Below are 21542 nucleotides of genomic sequence, written 5' to 3'. Positions count from 1 at the left end.
TGATAAACGTCGTTTCGAAGAATTTATTTTCAAAAAGTACTAAAAAAATGTATTTTTAAATTGTTCTTAAATTTAAATAAAGTAAAATTTATCGAATCGAGAAGTAAACGAAATGCACTATTGTGAACTTTTCGCCCATTTCTCTACCACCGTAATGTTATATGATTGATTGAAATATCGATTTCGAAACTTCTAACGGATGTAATACTTGCCATACAAGTAGTTTCTAAACGGTGATTTTTTAAGAGCTTGAGAACTTTAAAAAAAAAAAACACATAAAATTTGCAAAATCTCATCGATTCTTTATTTGAAACGTTAGATTGTTCCATGACATTTACTTTTTGAAGATAATTTCATTTAAATGTTGACCGCGGCTGCGTCTTAGGTGGTCCATTCGGAAAGTCCAATTTTGGGTAACTTTTTCGAGCATTTCGGCCGGAATAGCCCGAATTTCTTCGGAAATGTTGTCTTCCAAAGCTGGAATAGTTGCTGGCTTATTTGTGTAGACTTTAGACTTCACGTAGCCCCACAAAAAATAGTCTAAAGGCGTCAAATCGCATGATCTTGGTGGCCAACTTACCGGTCCATTCCTTGAGATGAATTGTTCTCCGAAGTTTTCCCTCAAAATGGCCATAGAATCGCGAGCTGTGTGGCATGTAGCGCCATCTTGTTGAAACCACATGTCAACCAAGTTCAGTTCTTCCATTTTTGGCAACAAAAAGTTTGTTAGCATTGAACGATAGCGATCAACATTCACCGTAACGTTGCGTCCAACAGCATCTTTGAAAAAATACGGTCCAATGATTCCACCAGCGTACAAACCACACCAAACAGTGCATTTTTCGGGATGCATGGGCAGTTCTTGAACGGCTTCTGGTTGCTCTTCACTCCAAATGCGGCAATTTTGCTTATTTACGTAGCCATTAATTCTTTGCTCACTTGGTCGATTATGTAGACCATAAATCGGACGTAAAGCGCGAAACACATTTCGAACCAAACACTGATTTTGGTAATAAAATTCAATGATTTGCATCGTTGCTCGTTAGTAAGTCTATTCATGATAAAATGTCAAAGCATACTGAGCATCTTTCTCTTTGACACCATGTCTGAAATCCCGCGTGATCTGTCAAATACTAATGCATGAAAATCCTAACCTCAAAAAAATCACCCATTATAAGTGGTTAGTGAAAGACAGAAACATTAACTTGCAAAACTGCAAACTGTGAACTGTACTAATTTTTCAACATTTTTGTACTGAATTTTAACAATTTGTATCATTTAATTTTTTAGTAAAGGATTCCACGACCCGTCAACAATCCAGGACCACCTTTCTCTCGAAATGAGAACAATCAGCAGCAGAGCACATGACGACATCAAACACTGTGAAAAATGTTTTCAATTCAGGTGCTGATAAAATAGTCGTTCCAAAGAGCTGACCGATGCACACAGATTAAAGCAACACCTGGTGTGATGTAGACGGTACTGTGATAATAACACTTTCCCGAGTGTTTGCAAACAACGTAATGCCTATGAATTCTGAAGCGCCTCAACAAACTAATCCCCGAATCCACACCGCACCTCCCAGTAAAGATGAGATCGTTGCCGCAATTAAAGCACTTAAGAACAACAAAGCGGTAGGACTTGATGGAATTCCCACAGAGCTTTTACATGCAGGGCCAACGTCATCAAGCGAACTGCTTCATCCGCTAATAAAAGAAGCCTGAACCACCGAAAGCTTCCCCAAAAAAAGGAGATCTTAAAAGTGCAAAAACTGGAGAAGAATTTGCGTTCTACTTGCCGTTGCCAAAATAGTAGCACAAGTCATACTGAAACGCATCAGGGAACACACTCGATGCCGAACAAGCAGGATTCAGCACTGGATCCTCCTGTATTTATTATATCAACACCCTGTAGATCTTTATTGAACAGTCCTTTGAATATCAATCACTACTACACCTGCTGTTCATCGACTTCGAAAAAGCCTTTGATATCGTTAACAGGGAGTATATCCGGTTAGATTAACGGAGAAGAGCCATCCCAGAAAAACTAATTGCTTTTATTATAGCAATAGATGATGGATCCAAGTGTCACGTTGTGCACGATAGTAGGTTGTCATTTGATTTTAAAATCCGTAGCGGAGTCACATAGGGCTGTATTCTGTCGCCAATATTGTTTTTGCTAGTTATAAGCGATGTACTGCACGCAGCTTTGTCAGGTAGTAGAAGGATGCAATGGACTTTGACAACCCATTTAAAGCACATTACGCAGACTTTGACATTCTATTTAAAGCACATTAAGCAGAAGTTGTGAGGCTAAAAAGTAATTTCGGAAAAAGAAAAATGAACAGCCTCTGAACCCGACCATCGACTCAAATAAATATTCACTCGCCAGTGCAGCGGTGGAAAAAATGGAGAGCTTTCAGTACCTTGGAAGTATCGTCTCCATTGAAAGCGGAACTGAACAAGACGTCATCAGCAAAGCAAAAGCGGCGTTCGGTATGTTGTCGAAAAGTTGGAGGAATAACTCTATCAGCTTAAGGACAAACCTACCACTGTTTCGCAAAAATGTCGAATCTGTGATTTTTTATTACAAGAAAGCTGCAAACCTTCGTGAATAGATGTCTTTGTAACCTCTTAAGGATTTTCTGGGCAAACCGTATGTAAATTGGGGCAATCCATAGAAGGACAGGTCAGAACCTATAGAATCTATAATAAATACATAAGTTGCAATGTATTGGACACACTCTTCGAAAATGTCATGACTTTATTGCAGGCCAAGATATTCAGTGGAATGCGCTCACACAAGAAGGAAGAAGAGCTGGACGACCGAGAAGCACATGGCGCAGGACAGTATTTTCAACAAAAAAGCTACAGTTAACTACATACTCGGTTTTTTTTTAATGTCAAAAATGATGTTTTAAGATTCTGAACATATTTATTTTCTGTCATCTGAGTCACTAGCCCAGTCAGCATCCAAAAATCTTTCTAAACATCCCTCAATGTCTCTAACTTGTAATTTATTGTTCCTTTTATAGAACGGAAAAGTCGTTCAACCACTATCCAATGAGATTGTGAAGGATTATTATTAAATCTTGATAAAGCCACCACTACAAAGGATAAATTTGGGCGACTTACTTGTGCTGCATATAAAATGCTTCAAATAGCTTCTTGATATGGAACGGTTTTCATGTAATCAGTTTCGTGTTTGCTTTGTTTATGTGTTTCTTTTTTAAGTTTTTGGTCAATATCTAAAGGTGTGGATACCGGATTACAATCCTCCATGTTGAATCGCTTGAGAATATTCTTTAAGTATGTCTGTTGGTTTATTCATAACTTTCCCTTTTCTCGATCGCGAATTATTTGCATACCAAGAACAAATTTAGCTTCTAAAAAATCTTTCATCTCGAATGACTTAGCCAAATTTTCTTTGATAATTCTTTTTTCATCTTCGTTATTTTTAAAAATCGGTATGTCGTCTACGTAAATAGCGGCGAAAGTTTTATCTTTGCTGTTTGTTTGTTTGTCTTAAATGTTCATTTGGAATTTATGGCTTTCTTTCCTTTTGGTAAAGAAACTATTTTCCAAGTGCCATTCTTCAAAAGAGCTGTATATTCATCATTCATTGCTTTTTTCCAATCAGACATTATGTTCGCTCTTCATTGCCTCAGTGACTGTCTTTGGATTTTCATCATTGTTGCTGGCTACGTACGATAGATAACCGTATGTTTCAGGTGGATTTCTTATTCTAATAGATTGTCTTATTCCTCTCTCAGATATGATTCCTTCTGAAGATTCTTCAACAATGAAATCATCTTGGGCATCCAAAAAACTGTTTTCACGTGCCGTTTCGTCACTAATTTCGATTTTTATTTCATTACTTAAATTCACTGATGGAATTTCGTCTTCATTCACCACTGAATCATATCCTGTAAAAATATCACAATAAGATGTATCGTTTATCTCACCTTCTTTTGGAAATATTTGCTCATGGAAAATTGCGTCTCGACTTATTATGACTTCTTTTTTCTTAACGTCATAGAAGAGATATGGTTTTAAGTGTGTGCAGTATCCGATAAAAACTACTTCTTTTCCTCTGTCATCGAGTTTCTGCCGCTTTTCTTTTGGAATGTGAATAACTGCTTTACAACCGAAAACTTTAAGATGCTGCAGATTCACTCGTCTTCCACTCCAGATTTCTTCAGGTGTTTTTTCTTTTGTACCTTTCTAAGGTGTTCTATTCGTTAAATAAACTTCTGTATTTGCAGCTTCAGCCCAAAAACGTTTGTGTAAACAAGACACGATAAGAAGACAACGCGCTTTTTCGATTATGGATCTATTCATTCTTTCTGCCAACCCGTTTTGTTATGGAGAATATGGAAGCGTTGTTTGATGCTGAATGCCTGCATCTGCTAGAATCTTCTTCATATTAAAATTGCAATATTCCTTTCCACTGTCACTTCTATGCAACAACATTACCCCTTTGGTCTTTCACTAAACATCCATTCTTGGAAAGAATTATTAAAAAACCCTTCTGAACAATTTTTGAGATTTCAGATTTCTAAAAATTCAACCTTACTTTCTTTGAATTTTTGAATAGATTCCTTCATATCGAATTAACCTATACCTTGGACTTAAATTTTTGAATTATTTGCAACAATTACCTCAGAGTTAAGGTTTTCCATCTTGCTTGAAAAGCATGCAAAGAGCAATTGTGAGCTGACGCTCCCGAGTCGAAATACCATTCTTCTTTGTCAAGAGCCGTGACGGAAAAACATGCTAACATCGCATTCTTCTTTTTTTATGGTTCTTATTCTTTTTTGGACATTAACAGAAATATTTCCAAATTCGTTGCAGTTTTAACATTTAGGACACTTAAAGTTCTTATTCTCAAAGTTTGTTTTTTGTTCTTGCCAACAAAAGCAGTATCTTGACTTGCATCCAAATTAACGTCTTGAAGAAGTTTGGTTTTAATACTGTCTCCTGTTATAAGAATCGCAAAGCTTTCGATTCCCATTATCATTGGCTTGTATTCTTCGGGATGGCCAGCTAAAAGCATTGATCCTATCCATTCTTCATCTAAGTTAAGACCAACAGACCTGAGCTTGTACGATGTATTTAAAACATCGTTAACGTACGCATCTAGGGTAGAGAAATCTTTCAATTTTGTAGAACAACATTTTTGGATGAGCCCAACTCTCCTCAAAATCTTGACCAGAATCTTGAAAAAAATTTCTAAAACGAATCCTTAATCTCCTTAGCGATTTTGCAATGTCTTATATACAAGACCAGATCTTTCAACAAGCAATATAAGTTCTGGTTTTGCGTTTAAGAGCTTTGTTGCATCCTTCTCCGTCTCACTACCATCAGAAACAGCCTTCTAGAGTGTTTATTTGAAGGCTCAAATATTAAATTCAAAATATCCCGTGCATGATTTACATAAATACAAATCTCACGAAATATCTGTTTCCATTGTGAACATCTTTACATTGTACTTGTTCTTGATGTACATTCTCGTAGTTATTCTCTGTTTAAATCATCACGGCTGGTTAATTCACAACTTAACTGACGTGCGTATAAAAATATATACTTAAGAACATAAATATATAACTCACGACAAGGAAACACGCATGTTTTGCATTGTTCCCTATGGTGAACCGTAAATTTTACATATTTATTTATTTACCCATAAGTACTTCGTCGTCGTCAGTCGTCGCGTCGGTTGGTATATGAATTCCAATGCTTCAGGATAATTGGATTAACGTGACATACATAAAACATACAACATAAGAGAATATAGTAAATTTTGCTTTTTCGCTTTATAATCAAATTGTGCGTGAGCGGTCGTTAGCGTAATTTTTATAAAATAAAATACAGAAAAAGACAAAGGAATCGAACCTCCTCTGATGTTCATTTCATGTTACAAACTTATATCTTTTACCAACTTTAAACCACTGGAAAGCTATATGTATGTAATAAGTGTATATAAATAGGTCAAAAACGATGTATCCTGTAAGGACTTCTGCATGAAGGCTTCCTTTAAAAAAAACACACACACTTAACATGTATATTATAATATTGCTTTGAGGAAAGGAAATTTAATCGTGTTATGGCGATGACGAGCCGTGCCTCTCTGTGAAACGCACAATTAATACATTACATGGTTTGCCGGCCGCGACGCACAACCGTGTCCAATGAATTGCGTGAGTTGACCACGTGAAATTTAATCAATTTCTTCCAACGATACAAAAAAAAGAGACATAATTTTATTTTTATTTTAATTTCCATAACTTAATGTTTTTGATGGATTGTACAAAGGGAAATTATCTTGTTGTGGTATAAATATTGAGAGCAATAATAATTAAATAATATGTTTCCCAAAATAATATTTGAAGGAGAATGTTGTGTATAACAACATAATTGGGTGTGTTTTTAACAGAACTTTAAGGCGTAGTGAAATAATAATTTGAAGACCTTCAGATAGGAGATTACAAGTTGTAGCTATGAGTGTGTGTATCATATTACTTACTTACTTACTTACTTACTTACTAAAGGTGGCGCTACAGTCCGGGGTGGACCTCGGCCTCAACCAACAAGAGTCTCCAGCCAGCTCGGTCCCTAGCTACCTGTCTCCAGTTTCGCACGCCAAGTTGGATGAGGTCCACTCCCACCTGGGTGCGCCCCCTGAGTCGCGGTCTTTCTCTACTGCGCAGTCCCTCGGGATTGGATTCAAAGACCTTCCGCGCTGGAGCGTTGATGTCCATCCGCTCTTCATGACCTAGGACTTTAATTCTGCTAACTAGGTCAGTGTCGCTGCACAGCCCGTACAGTTCGTCGTTATATCTTCTCCTCCATTCTCCATCTATGCGTACGGGACCAAAAATCACCCGAAGAATTTTTCTCTCGAAGCATCCTAAGACGCTCTCATCTTTCTTCGACAGGGTACAGGCCTCAGCGCCATAATTGAGAACCGGGATGATGAGTGTCTTATAGATGGTGATTTTACATGCTCGAGAGAGGACTTTAATTCTCAATTGCCTTCTAAGTCCAAAGAAGCAGCGATTTGCAAGAGTTATTCTTCGTTTGATTTCAGCGCTGGTGTCGTTGTCTGTATAAAAAACGGTGCCTAGGTAGACAAAGTCTTTAACTACCTCAAAGTTATAGCTGTCCATGGTGACGTTTTGTCCAAGACGTCGTCGTTCAGTGTCCTTTTTTGATGACAGCATATACTTGGTCTTGCCCTCATTGACCACTAAACCCATCTTCTTCGCTATCGTCGCAATGCCCAAAAACGCTCCACTGACATCGCGCTTTGATTTTCCAACTATGTCAATATCATCAGCATATCCGAGTAATTGGATGGACCTTTGGAAGATTGTGCCTCTTGCGTTGACCGTTGAGTTTTGCACAATTCTTTATAGAACGATGTTGAAGAAGTCGCATGACAGTGCATCGCCTTGTCTAAAACCTTTTTTGACATCAAATGAATCTGTAAGATCTTTTCCGACCTTGATAGAGCAGCGTGCATTCTCCATCGTCATTCTGCTCTTCATAATAGATGCTGTCATACACGGCTTTAAAATCGGTAAAGAGATGGTGGGTATCGATTTAAAGCTCCTGGTTTTTTTCCAAGATCATATTAACGTTTTTTAAACATTTTGCGGACCTAAAAAAAATTTGTTGTTGGAACTAGACTCAGGAAAGCAGTCTTGAGTTTCAAAAGAGTTAGGAAACGCATCACGACAATTCGCATCAAGGCTAAATTCGCCAACATAAGCCTAATATGCGCGCATGCCCCAACCAAAGAGAAACATGACAACAATAAAGACATATTCTTCGAGCTCTTGGACAAGATTGGTCTTAGGAGATTTTAACGCTAAGCTGTGGGGCGAGGCATTTTGGTACCTAGTGCACAGTTCACACATCTTCATATCTACTAAGAGTCATGGAAATCTCTTGATCAATCATCTTTCAAACAGATTGACAACATTGCGAACGACGCACGACTCTTCTCCAGTATACATTATGTCCGAACAATCCGAAGGGTCAACATTTACTCGGACCCCTATCCCGTTTACAACCAGTCGATCACGAATAAAGTCACATCTTGCCTTATTAGCTCCTTAAAATGCAAAAAATAAGCTGTATTTTCATCGAAAAATCATCTTCAGTGATATAGACCATTTGTACCTCAGAGGCTACGTTAACACGTGTCGCATTTGGAGCCTCTTAGTACACAACGTGTCACTGTTTAGTGCGATTTTTGGGCTGACTGGTGGTTAACTTAAGGCATCACCCAACAAACTTCTCCATCTAGCTCGGTTCCTAACTAGATGCCTCCAGTTTCGCGCTCCAAGTTGGGTGAGGTAACTTTCCACTTGTGCACGCCACCTTATCCGCGGTCTTTCCCAACTGCGGTGCCTTTGGGTGTGGATTCGAAGGCTTTTCGGGCCGGAGCATTGGTTTCCATGCGCTTTACGTGGCCCAGCCATCTAAATTAATGGACTTTAACCCTTCTGGCTAAGTCTACGTCGATGTACAGTCCATCGTTCCATCTTCTTCTCTACTCCCCTTCGATGCTTACGGGACCGTAGATCACACGAAAAACTTTACTCTCGAAGCGACCCAAGGTGCTTTTATCCGCTTTTGTCATAGGGGGGTTATATAGTGACACTTTGGTCCTTCGAGAAAGGACTTTACTACTCAATTGCTTTCCTAGCTCAAAGAAACAGCGGTTAGCAAAAGTTATTTGATCTCAGCGCTGGTGTTGTTTTCTGCGTTTATAGCGGAGGCTATAATTTAATTCTTTAACTAACTCAAAGTTACATCTGTCGATGGTGACATTTTAACCGAGACTTCGGTATTATAAGTCCTTTCTTGACGACAGCATGTACTTTGTTTTGAACTCATTAACTTTGAAACCCATTTTTGCCGCCTTTGCTTCAATATTCACAAAAGCCCCATTTTCATCACGCTAAGTTCTTCCGATTGTGTCAATGTCATCAGCATATGCTTGTAATTGGACAGACTTTCGAAAGATGACGTGGGAGCTATGCACTATTCTTTCAACAGTCTGTAGAAGTGGTCTTTTCATATCCTCAGCATTGACTGCGATCCCACTATGATGTTTCTACTTTCGTCTTTGCAGCCTTCGATTTTAGGTTTATGGACTTGAGAATTCCGTTTCGTCTGCTCATAAAACTTTCGAACTTCATTCTTGCTTTTTAACTTCTCAATATTTTCGACCGCACGCTTCTCATGCTCTCTCTTTTTCCTTCTGAGAAGTCGGTGTTCCTCTCACCTCTTCTGCTCATAGAGCTCATGAGCAGCTCTCGTCCTTTTATGCAGCGCCGGCCGCTTTGCGTGCCTGTTGTTTGGCTGCATTTGCCTGCCGACATTCCTCATCAAACCAGAGGTTCCTTATTGGTGGTTGCTTGAAACCCAGCACATCAAAGGCGGCTTCTCTGATTGCATCTTGGCAATGTTGCCACTGGTTTTCGATACATTGTGTTGGCGGCAGAGAACTTCGAGAGAGGTTACTTGTAATTCGGTCGGAAAAGGATTTGGCGATCTCTGGCGATTGTAGCCGTTCGAGGTTGTACCTTCTCCCAGCACTTCCCTGCTTCGGCTTGGGTCTGGAAACCCGAAGTTCTACCTTGGCTACAACAAGGTATTTGTTAGTGTCGATGTTAGCTCCTCAGAAAGTTCGGACACCCATGATGCTGGAAGCGTGTCTAGCGTCGATCGCAATATGGTCAATCTGGTTGAAAGGTAGATTGATCTGGAGAACTCGAAGTTCCTTTGTGGATGGTAAGGTGTGGAAAATGCGTGCTGGCGTTTCGTCCTGCAGCAAAATCTATGAGCCTGAATCCGTTGTCGGAAGTGCTGTAGTGCAGACTGTTTTTCCTGATTACGTTCCCGAGCTATGATCAACGATCACGAGTTTGCAAGAAAAGTTTACTGACTGTGTTATTTCTCGGAGAGATAATAACAACTCACTGACGAAATCTTGTGATTTAACAATGTTAAAGGATAAACCAATATTCCACAATCGATTCTAGACCTTTATATAAAAAGTTCTTGAATATATCAAGTACAATCGCAAATGTGTTAATGGGGCATGAAAAATATCCTCGATTAGAAATGTTTTTTTTTTTTTTAAATTCATTTTTATTAATTCTTTCTTAAACCTATCTTAAAGCTGGACAAAAATTCATAAAACTAGCCTAATTATCCATAACTTACAATTAACTTAATGATCCCATACGGACACTTAAGTTAAACTATACAAATTAAAACTAATGCCTTTCGGCCCTAAGATCTATTTTACTTCATTTAAATTTTATTTAGTTTTGTATTTATTAGAAAATTTGAAAAAAAAACTAATATCAATATCCTTTTTGATAAGATATGGTGCCGACCATTTTGTTGATATAGTCTTTCATTAATAAAAGCATACATTTTTCTTTACAATGAAATAAACTTCTATTAAAAAATACACACAAAAACTGATTATATAAAAATTAAAAAACAGATACAAAATTTGAAAAAGCACGTATACGCCAAAGTGTATCACAATTTTCATAAAAAATATAATTTTGATCCTTAACAAATCTAATTTTTTATTAGATTTGACCTTTAATTTTTAATTTTTGTAAAGCTTCCACTTAAATTTCTACATCGTTACAAAGATCCTTTAAATATGTCTTCTGTCTTAAATTAACAAACAAATCGAAAGGTATATTTTTGAGTGGATTCAAACATTTTTCCTGATAAGTCCCAAACAAACATATTATTCGTATAAGTCAAAAAGCTGAAATATTATTTATTCCTTGCTCAAAACCAATCCCATCACACCCGCACACATAAAACAACGATACGAAAGACTTACATGATTTAAGTGACAATTTCAACATGTTTTCCTTTTTAAGGATTGAAGTCAACTATGATAAAATAAAATAAAATAAAATTAATTACCAACAATGAACAAAAAATAAAATCCCTTGTCAGCTCGCTCAGTGAACAGAGCAGAGCCATCATTGGGCCCAAAAACCCTACCATATGCTGTCAGTCAGAGTAAAAACAAACATATCTTCACCCTTCGTACTTTATGTACATTCTGACTCATATATGTACTCATATAAGCCTATAAAAAACACTTATGTCATCAACGACACCTACGCCACGTTTGAGCATTGTACTCGTATATTCTCAGTCTTTGCAGCAGGGCTAACAACAACCCTTACGCGTGTGTAGATATGTAGAATAACAACAATGGATAAGATACTTTGACATCCCTTTTCGTCAACTTTTCTCAGGGTGTTATATTGTATATACATATGCATCTATTAAGTATAGCACAACACTGTCACTGATTTATTCAATTCGTGTACTTAGGGAAAAAACGGGAAGAGAAATTTAAGTCCTTTGATTTTTACCCTATTTTCCGCTGAATAGAATAGGTGTTAGAAGCCCTGCTTTGCTTGGTTTGGCTTAGAGGAAAGTTAACAACATTTCTCTTTTCCACCTCTTAACTTCAAATTGCTACCTTTCTACCTCATCCTCCACATTTCCACACTTTCCTCTTGAATGAAAATTCTAAAACAAAATGCAAAACAAATAAGTATCTATAAAGGTAAAAGGTACCTAACTTCAGATCCTTCCAAGAGCAGGGGTGATTTGACATAGAAAATACTTAGGTATAAACGAATATCGTTCCTGAAACTCGGTGCCATGAATTTAGAATATCTCTCCAACTTCGATATACGTGATATTGATGTGACGAAGCTAATTTTGGCGTAATCATCAGCACCAATAAGCACGCCGCCTTCGTATCTCCGCAATGCTCATCTGGAATAAAGTAAAACCGTCAAAGTGATTGAAAGAGAAAGCGCAAGAAACATTTCGAAATGATGCGATACATCATCAGCGACTGATGCGGTTGTGTAGAAATATACATTTTCGTACCTAGAGGTGAGGGTTTTTCGTTTTGTTTTTTAATTCGAAATTAATTGGAAATGGAAATCGAGTGAATTGCAATTGCGCGACCCCCAAAGCTCGGGCAGTGCAACAGACTCGATCATCAGACACCAAATAAAGTCCTTACCGCACATACCATTGCCACATCAGTGGGCAGGGGGTGTGCTAACAACAGAACCCAGGCAGTGCCAGATCCAGCGCCGACCGACAACGCTTCCAACCAAAGACCACAAAATACAATTATATCGAGGGATAGTCGGATTAATTACGAATTCCTTAATTGAGTTTCATTGGAGTGGCTAATACACCGCACGGAACGGAAGCACATCACAGAACAGAGTTTGTCCGATGATGTGCAGCGACGACGACGAAACGACAACGACAACGACGACGATGACGCGGACGGTGGACGAGCTTTGAAAATTGCGCTATGCTATTGCTTCTGAGAACTAGCTTTGGTCCTTGTTCTGGTTCTGGAATCTGAATCTGGCTCTGACAGCAACACCATATCAGCCAACCAACGGGCATTATTTTGGAAAATAATTAACTTTGGCCAAACAATTAATGGTGTCGCTAATTGGTAGCTTGATGGAGTTTTTATCCTGGATGATCCATGAGCCATCACAATGCTCTTGAAGTCTCACAACTTTTTGTATAAAATGGTTTCTCTGTAGACACCGCTATATACGAGTATGAAAGAGATCAGACTGAAGTAAGTGAATTTTATTTTGAGTGTGTGTGTTCTGTAAGCGCATAGATTTAATCTTAACTCTGTGGAAATTAATTAATTTTAATAGCAGTCTAAAAAAATTAGTTGCAAATTTAACGACATTCACATTATTTTGTGAAGTTTAATTAAAATGAAGAATAGAGGACTGACTGTATCCAGAATAGAAAGGCCAGAAAAAAATACGATTTTTTGAAAACTTAACGAAGACAAAGTTAATCTTAAATTTCTATCAAATGGTCGACCGATTGATCTGAAACATCATTAATTTAATTGTGCAACAAAAATTTCACCTGATGAAAATTGTTCTATAGTAGATACTTTATAATGATTCCTTAGGCCAAGTTTTTCAGTACATGATCTGATCATACTAATGTTGAAGTTAACCTAGATTTTGCTCGTAAATATTTTTTAGCAGGAAGTGAAGTTAACGTCTCAATTTAGATAAGTTATCTCTCGATTTTAAATAAATAACAATGATTGATAGAAGCCTTGTAGACTGAAAGGCCAACAACAAAAAAGTGTAAGTCAAAGTAAAAATTAGTCTCAAAGTAGCGAAAAAATAGTCCTTAATAAAGTCTTTTGCAAATCTTACAGTCTACGATTTTAGTCGTTTAAGTGCAAAAAACTGAAGTTTTTTTTATGGAAAATGGATTGTTGCATTTTTATAAAAAAATACTGAATATCGAAAACAATATTTTCTGTGAAATAAAAAAGTTTGAAGACGATGTTTTAAATTTTTGAAAAGCTATTTTAGTCGAAAGTAAACTTTTACCAAGTTTTAGTATTGTTTTTTTTTTTAGGTTTTTTTATATTTTGTAAAACTTGTAACAACTTTAAAAAACAATATTTCTTATAAGTGAAAACAATAAAAAATATAATCTTAAATTTTTGAAAAGATATTTGTGTCAAAAATCGATTTTTACCTACTTTTATTAAATTTTCATTGAAGTTTTATTTTTTATAAAAAAAACAGATGTTAAAAACGTATTTCGTGCAGAAAAATAGTTTGGAGATGAAATCATTTTTTATTCGTTAAATTTTTGAGGTCTTTTTTTTTAAAGTTTTTTTGATTTAATAAAAAAACGTTAATTGGATTTTTTTCCAAAAATACACTTGTTTGCTATCACGTTACAATATATAAAAAGAGGCTGGGATGCGACCCACACTGATAACTTCCCATCCCGTCTGTCGATTTGTCTTGCTTAAAAGTTTGTCTATATGTACTCGTATCAATTTTTACCATATTTGCGTACTACATTTTGTTTATTTTATTTTTTATGAAAAAACGGACTGTTGGATTTTTATATAAAAATTACTGAATATCAAAAACCATATTTTCTGTGAAATAAATTTTTTTAATTTTTGAAAAGCTATTTGAATCGAAAGTAATTTTTTACCAAGTTTTAGTATTGCTTTTTTTTAGAGTTTTATTTTTTGTAAAATAACTGTCAATTCGATTTTTTTTTTAAACTTTACTGAATGTTTAAAATAAGTTTGAAGCTTAAATTTAAAGTTTTTGAAAAGATATTTGAATTGATATTCAATTTTTACGAACTTTGAGGAATGTTTTTTTTTTTATTTTTTTATAAAAAAAAACAGTCAATTCGATTTTTTTCAAAATTTTATCTGATGTCAAAAACATTATTTTTCGTTGCACAAAATTGTTTTGGAGATGAAATCATATTTTAGTCTTAAAATTTTGGAGTTGACAAATTTTTTTTCTCAATTTTTTTGATTTATAAAAATTAATTAATTCAAGTATCTAGGGTTTTTGTTTCGTAAGATATTTAGGGTTAACCAAAATTTTCACCTTTTTTTCAAACTGCTATGGTAAAAAACCACCCACAAAATTTTCTTGGGAGCCCTTTCTGCATCTTTCTGCCTTATTATCTGTATAACAAAATTTACTTGAAGTCGATATCTCTAGTGGTTCTTTAGCTATGGACGACGAAAAAAAATTCCCGAAATTGTACGAACTAACTTACACACGCACGCACAGGTATTAGTCTAAAAAATTTTCAATTCGACAAATCGGACCCATTGCATAACTTCCTAACTGAAGTTAATAAAAAAACGTTTATTTCTCATAAGTTATGAGTCTTCATTTGGCTCTCTATGAAATTTTGGTGATTTATTTTGAAACGTTTTGGTGTTTTTGAAAAAACGTTTTGGAGTTAATTCTTGTTGCCGATTTTGAATCCAAACTACGGTGTTGATTATCTGCCAAATTTTAAAATAATCCATTTTCAACATAAATGTGTGTGTATTTTTTCAATATATTTCAAAAACTTGCTGTTGTTCCGTTAGGTTTTTTTTACAAAAACAGAAATTAATTTTAAACTGTTTTGCCTTTTTGTATTGCTAAACACCGCTTTAACTTAAATGGTTCAGCATTTCTTTAAAATTTATGTGAGATCGGTGAAATTGTAAAACATATGAAGACTTTTCAAAAGTTTTTTGAAAAATTTTAAATTTTATAAAAAATATGAATTCAAGAACAAATAAAATGCACGACTGAATCGTGCTAACTTGCTTCTTCATGCAAAGAGTCTGTTTAAAAAAGTACCTTTATGAGATTTAAAATTATACTTGTAAAATAAGTTTTTCTTCAAAGATATAAATGTCATTTGATTCGTCCAAAAAACCTCCATTTTTTGTTTGAAAATCTTTACACCGGTTTTATTTAAATAAATTTGTTTATATACTCAAATTTCTATTTTTTCTTAAAAATATTTTTGTTATTCAGTTGTTTAGTGATTGAATAGAAATTTTATCTGGACGAATCATCAGTTATATTATTTTGTAAGCTTGTCTTCATTTTTTGGCTCTCATACGGAACTACTTTTAACAAATAAGGTGTCAAAGAAAAAAGAATTTTCCGTAGACTATGCAAATTGTATTTAATTGAAGATTAATTTATAATTTGTTGAAAAAACTTAACTTTTTATTATAATAAAAACATGAAACACTCGAAAAATATTATGTTAAAGGAAATGCTTTGTGTATTTGAATGAACTTATCGAATACACATCAATTTTTGTCAGTTAGCTAGTTTCCAGGTATTTCCCTTGTATATAAAGGATGATTTTTTTGAGGTTAGGATTTTCATGCATTAGTATTTGACAGATCACGCGGGATTTCAGACATGGTGTCGAAGAGAAAGATGCTCAGTATGCTTTGACATTTCATCGTGAATAGACTTACTAACGAGCAACGCTTGCAAATCATTGAATTTTATTACCAAAATCAGTGTTCGGTTCGAAATGTGTTTCGCGTTTTACGTCCGATTTATGGTCTACATAATCGACCAAGTGAGCAAACAATTAATGCGATTATGACCAAGTTTCGCACTCAGTTTACTTTATTGGACATTAAACCAACCACACGAATGCGTACAGTGCGTACAGAAGAGAATATTGCGTATGTTTCTGAGAGTGTTGCTGAAGACCGTGAAATGTCGATTCGTCGCCGTTCGCAGCAATTGGGTTTGTGTTATTCGACCACATGGAAGATTTTACGCAAAGATCTTGGTGTAAAACCGTATAAAATACAGCTCGTGCAAGAACTGAAGCCGAACGATCTGCCACAACGTCGAATTTTCAGTGAATGGGCCCTAGAAAAGTTGGCAGAAAATCCGCTTTTTTATCGACAAATTTTGTTCAGCGATGAGGCTCATTTCTGGTTGAATGGCTACGTAAATAAGCAAAATTGCCGCATTTGGAGTGAAGAGCAACCAGAAGCCGTTCAAAAACTGCCCATGCATCCCGAAAAATGCACCACACCAAACGGTTTGTACGCTGGTGGAATCATTGGACCGTATTTTTTCAAAGATGCTGTTGGACGCAACGTTACGGTGAATGGCGATCGCTATCGTTCAATGCTAACAAACTTTTTGTTGCCAAAAATGGAAGAACTGAACTTGGTTGACATGTGGTTTCAACAAGATGGCGCTACATGCCACACAGCTCGCGATTCTATGGCCATTTTGAGGGAAAACTTCGGAGAACAATTCATCTCAAGGAATGGACCGGTAAGTTGGCCACCAAGATCATGCGATTTGATGCCTTTAGACTATTTTTTGTGGGGCTACGTCAAGTCTAAAGTCTACACAAATAAGCCAGCAACTATTCCAGCTATGGAAGACAACATTTCCGAAGAAATTCGGGCTATTAAGGCCAAAATGCTCGAAAAAGTTACCCAAAATTGGACTTTCCGAATGGACACCTAAGACGAAGCCGCGGTCAACACTTAAATGAAATTATATTCAAAAAGTAAATGTCATGGACCAATCTAACGTTTCAAATAAAGAATCGATGAGATTTTGCAAATTCTATGCGTTTTTTTTAAAAAAAGTTCTCAAGCTCTTAAAAAATCACCGGCGCGATTCCTCCCGAGACACAACTCATCCTAGGACAACTCATCCCGGAAATGAAAAATACTTGTAAGCATACTTAATGCAAACAATTGTTTGTGCATTCAACTAGTTCGTTCTAAGCTTTTTCCTTTAAATAGCTTTATTTTAATTTCATATTAGAAGAACCAGGATGGAAAATAAATTATCTGAAGATAAGAAAGAGGCAGAACATGTATAGTTAAATTTTAAATCGATCGCCTATTGGTTGTGTAGTTCGGTAAGTGTCTAAAAAGGATATAGGCATTATGTGTATACCTTGAACAAGTGATTTTAATAGAAAATACTTTTACTCTTCCTGGCCCGTTTCTTTGACTTGTACCAAGTATTCCTTTATTTATATAGGCGAAAAAAATTAAAATATGGTACCAAGATAATATTTCTTGTTGACAGACACTTTAAAATAAATTGTTGATAAAAACATATCATATTCGTTAATCCGATATAGTAGCGCTACACGGCCATCGTTGGTATTTACATTAGTTTTAAAAATACATGAATATGTACCAAATAGGATAGAAATGTAATTTAAATTTTTTCAAAATAATGCGCTCTTTCGGGCTCATGCACAGGATTTGATCTAGGGAGATGGAAGGAGGGTTAGATTTAATACAAGTAAAATAATTTAAAAAAAAACTGATTTAAGATTCAAAATTTTACCTGAAAAATAAGTTTGTCTTCAAAAGTTTAGATGCCATTTTATAAATCAAAAAACCCTTGATTTTCCAATTTTTTTTTTTGAAAATCCTTGGATCGTTTTTAAATAAATTTTGTATATATAAAATTATTAATTTTTGTTTTAAAAATATTTTTGGTATGCACTTTTGATGATCAAATATTGTTAAGACAATAAAAGAGCTTATTCAAAAAAATATGATTGAAATCGGTTCATAAGTTGCTGAGAAAGTTAAAAAAGAAATAACGGTTCTATGAGCGGTACCTTTCCTGAGCAATACAAAAATATGTTTGTCTTGCTAAAAGAAGCCAAGTTAAAAAATAAAATTTTAGATAAAATTAAAAAAAAATCTACCGTTTTGTTTTTGTGAAAATTCGAATTATTTTTTCTTGACCAAAAAAGTTTGTATGGGGCCACTGTTAGTTTTGATCTTAAAAAACAAATAAAAATAGCCAAACGCGAATCTGCTCAAAGCCCTTACTTCCAAGTTTGAACCTAATCGAACTCCAGTTCGAAATTTTGCACGAATGCAAAGTAAAAACTACTTCATAAATTTTGATAATCCCCAAAACCTAAATCGGATTTGAATTAACCGACAAAAAAAGGTCAATTTGATTTTCAGCAAAATTACTCCAACTTCAAATGCATACTGTTGAAGCCTGTGTAAAATATAACATCGATTAAATGGTCGCCAGGGCTTGACTTAGTGGCGCGCATTCAAAGGATCCAGTTTTCGTTGACATTGGAGCATAATTGAGACTGAATTTCACCGAGGATATTGATTATATTGTTTTTAAAGGCCGCGGCGCTTTAAGTCTTATTCGCAAAGACATGTCACTTAAGAAAGCATCTCATTCACATAGTCTGGGCTCTTGAAACACATCCCATGAAACTGCTGGCGCAATATATCGATGGTCCCTTGAGTTGTGTGGCACGAAGCACCATCCTCCTAAAACTAGATGTCCTTAGTGTGCGTTTCATCCAATTCAGATCACAAGAAGTTGGTGATCGTAGACTTATAGCAATCGCAGTTGACAATTTACGGTAAACAGTTACTTTATTTGGATTCATTGGCACTGCATGAATCATGCGTGGATAAGTTTTGTCCCATATTCCTCAATTTTGCTTATTAACGTACTGATTCATCCAGAAATGGGCCTCGTGAGTTTACACGATTCTGGTATGGTCAATTGATTTCAGCTCCAGAGTCAGTTGAATTTTGTATGGGTGCAATTCTCCCCCTTCCCCCGAAATCACGACTCTAAATTCACCAAGTTGGGGTCTGCAACAAGCCAAGTTCTTGTGAGCGATGAAGAACTGACTGCCTTGGATTCTGCTGCACATTTTCACGATCTTGCGTTTCGTACGGGTGTTGGCTGATTGTTCATTGATTCGGTGGACTCGAATTTGGAACCAAATGTTGAATAGTCGACTTGGAAGAACGACCCATGTTCCCTACAAAGAGAACATCCATCTTGATAATAAAGTTTTAATATCTGCAAAATTTGCTCGAAGCTGTTACTTGCCATGATGATTTGTCTTTAGTGTCTGATTAAAAGAAGATATTTTGTTAGGAACTAAAAGTATCAATATGGCTACCACAAGCTGTCAAAATCAACCAGTCCATATTGGAAATAATATATGGTATCTCACTGAAAATTTGGAAAATTTTTCTAGAATTAAATTGACTATTTTTCAGTGATTTTTTTATACTTAATATAAATAAAATCTATATCAATTTACTATTAGAATTAAGTAACTCTAGGTTAGAGTCAAAACTAACCCAAGCCTGAAAACCTGGGCTTGAAAGTTTGGATTTTTAATTCAATGCAAGTTATAGGTAAAATGTAAAATCAAAAATATAATTTTTACGATGACGATATACCTTTTTTTATGAAGTCCACATACCAACCAAGCTCCTAAAACAACACCTATTCTTCTGGTGCCTACTAAATTATGACTCTACTTAATGAACCTTTTTTCCAATGCCCATAATAAAAAAAAATATCATAAACAATGTCCTTTTATTCTTTCACCATATTTTTGAATAACAATGGTCAAACGGTGATTTTGCATATTTTGTTGACACAATGACATTAAAGAAGATCCATTCACGCTCAAATATACATATTTCCAAATACCTAATATTCTCACCAACCACCCTGGGTATGGTTTTCATAAAATAAAAAAGAAACCAATAAAACCTCATTAAGATGAATTTTAAACAGAATTTCCCTATATTCATATATCCCTTCATCCTAAAAAAAGGCAACAAAAATGAAATAACAAAACAAAAATTATAATATTGGTGTCCTTTTTGTCATTATCCTTTTTTTTGTATTTTTTAAGGTGATGGATTCAGTTGACATTATACGACTTTATGCGACACCCCCCACGTTCGGCTTCTTTCAACAATATTTTCATTCATTTATTATGGAAAGGTAGTTTAATATTTTGATTGAATTTCATCACACTTTATCCATAATATGTATGTATATAAAAGGACAACAAACAGTTCGTTTATATGAATATACCAATATAAGTATGAGTGTATCCTCTCCCATACCTCTCCCATCTGATGAAGTGACAAAATATCTTTTATGTACATACATACATATTGTACCTACAAACATAGTATATATTTATTTTAAGGATACAAAATTTTGAGGATGCTGAAAGAATGAAGAATTGATGTCATCCAAAGGATTTTCACAATTTTTGTTTTTCGTTCGTACTTATTATTTTTTGGAGAGGATGATTAAAAGTAATTTAGTACGTGAAAAGATTTAATTTATAAACTTAAATATATAATAAAATTCAGATGAATAGCCACTTTATTTAAATAATTTTGTTGTTGTGCGGATTTTTGATAACTCGTTGGGATTTAAATACACGAGTTTATGTTCGAAAGCGCATAAGAGACAAAAGGTCTTAAAATTTTGGTAAGTTTGTGGAATTTGGTTTAACTTTTTTACTTTTGACAGAAAAAGTGGTTTAGTTTTATTAAAAGTAAACATAACGCGGGGAATATTTACCAAACAAAAAGGATTTGCGAATTTGATTTTGGATTTTCCGTTCGATTATTGTTTTTAACTTGGTTTGGATGTTACTAATTTCACTAGGACTCGAACTTATAAACTTTAAAATTGAACTTAAGGTTTTTTTTTTAAATAAATCGAATATTTTATGATCAAAAAATGATGTTAGTTCAACCATAAGAATACTAATTCGTAATAAGATCAAAAATTGCTTTAATTTCGCTTTCCATTTTTTTGTTAAGAACCGTTTGAGTTTGCTTCAAAAGTGAAGGATTTGAAAAATAAGCAAAACTCTGAAAAATTTTGAACTAATATTAAAGTAAGAGATTTAGATTTGAAAAACCATAACGATTTTATTGAAAAAAAAATATACTTCATTTACAAAGTATATTTGACGTGATAGATAAATTTTGAATTTGGATTTAACCTTAAAATAAAATATTATTTGATTAATAGCTACATTACTTTGTTGTTCAAAAATTACTAACCCTTTGTGAACATGTCTGTAAGTTTTGTTGTCGCGTGCAGGTCTTCTATGATACTGGAAACCGCTTGCTTCATCATGTATACTGTCCTCTTCAAATCGCATTTCCTCAACTGAATGCACTTGTGCACTAGTTTCTTGAGGGATATCGGAAAAAAATCAAAAAATCGTCCGTCTAGAGAATCAAAATGATTTTCAGGGCTGTAAGCATATTAGTGTGCTTGTTCA

Source organism: Eupeodes corollae, chromosome 2, assembly GCF_945859685.1.
Source record: "Eupeodes corollae chromosome 2, idEupCoro1.1, whole genome shotgun sequence".
NCBI lineage: Eukaryota > Metazoa > Arthropoda > Insecta > Diptera > Syrphidae > Eupeodes > Eupeodes corollae.
This window is presented reverse-complemented; position numbering follows the sequence as displayed.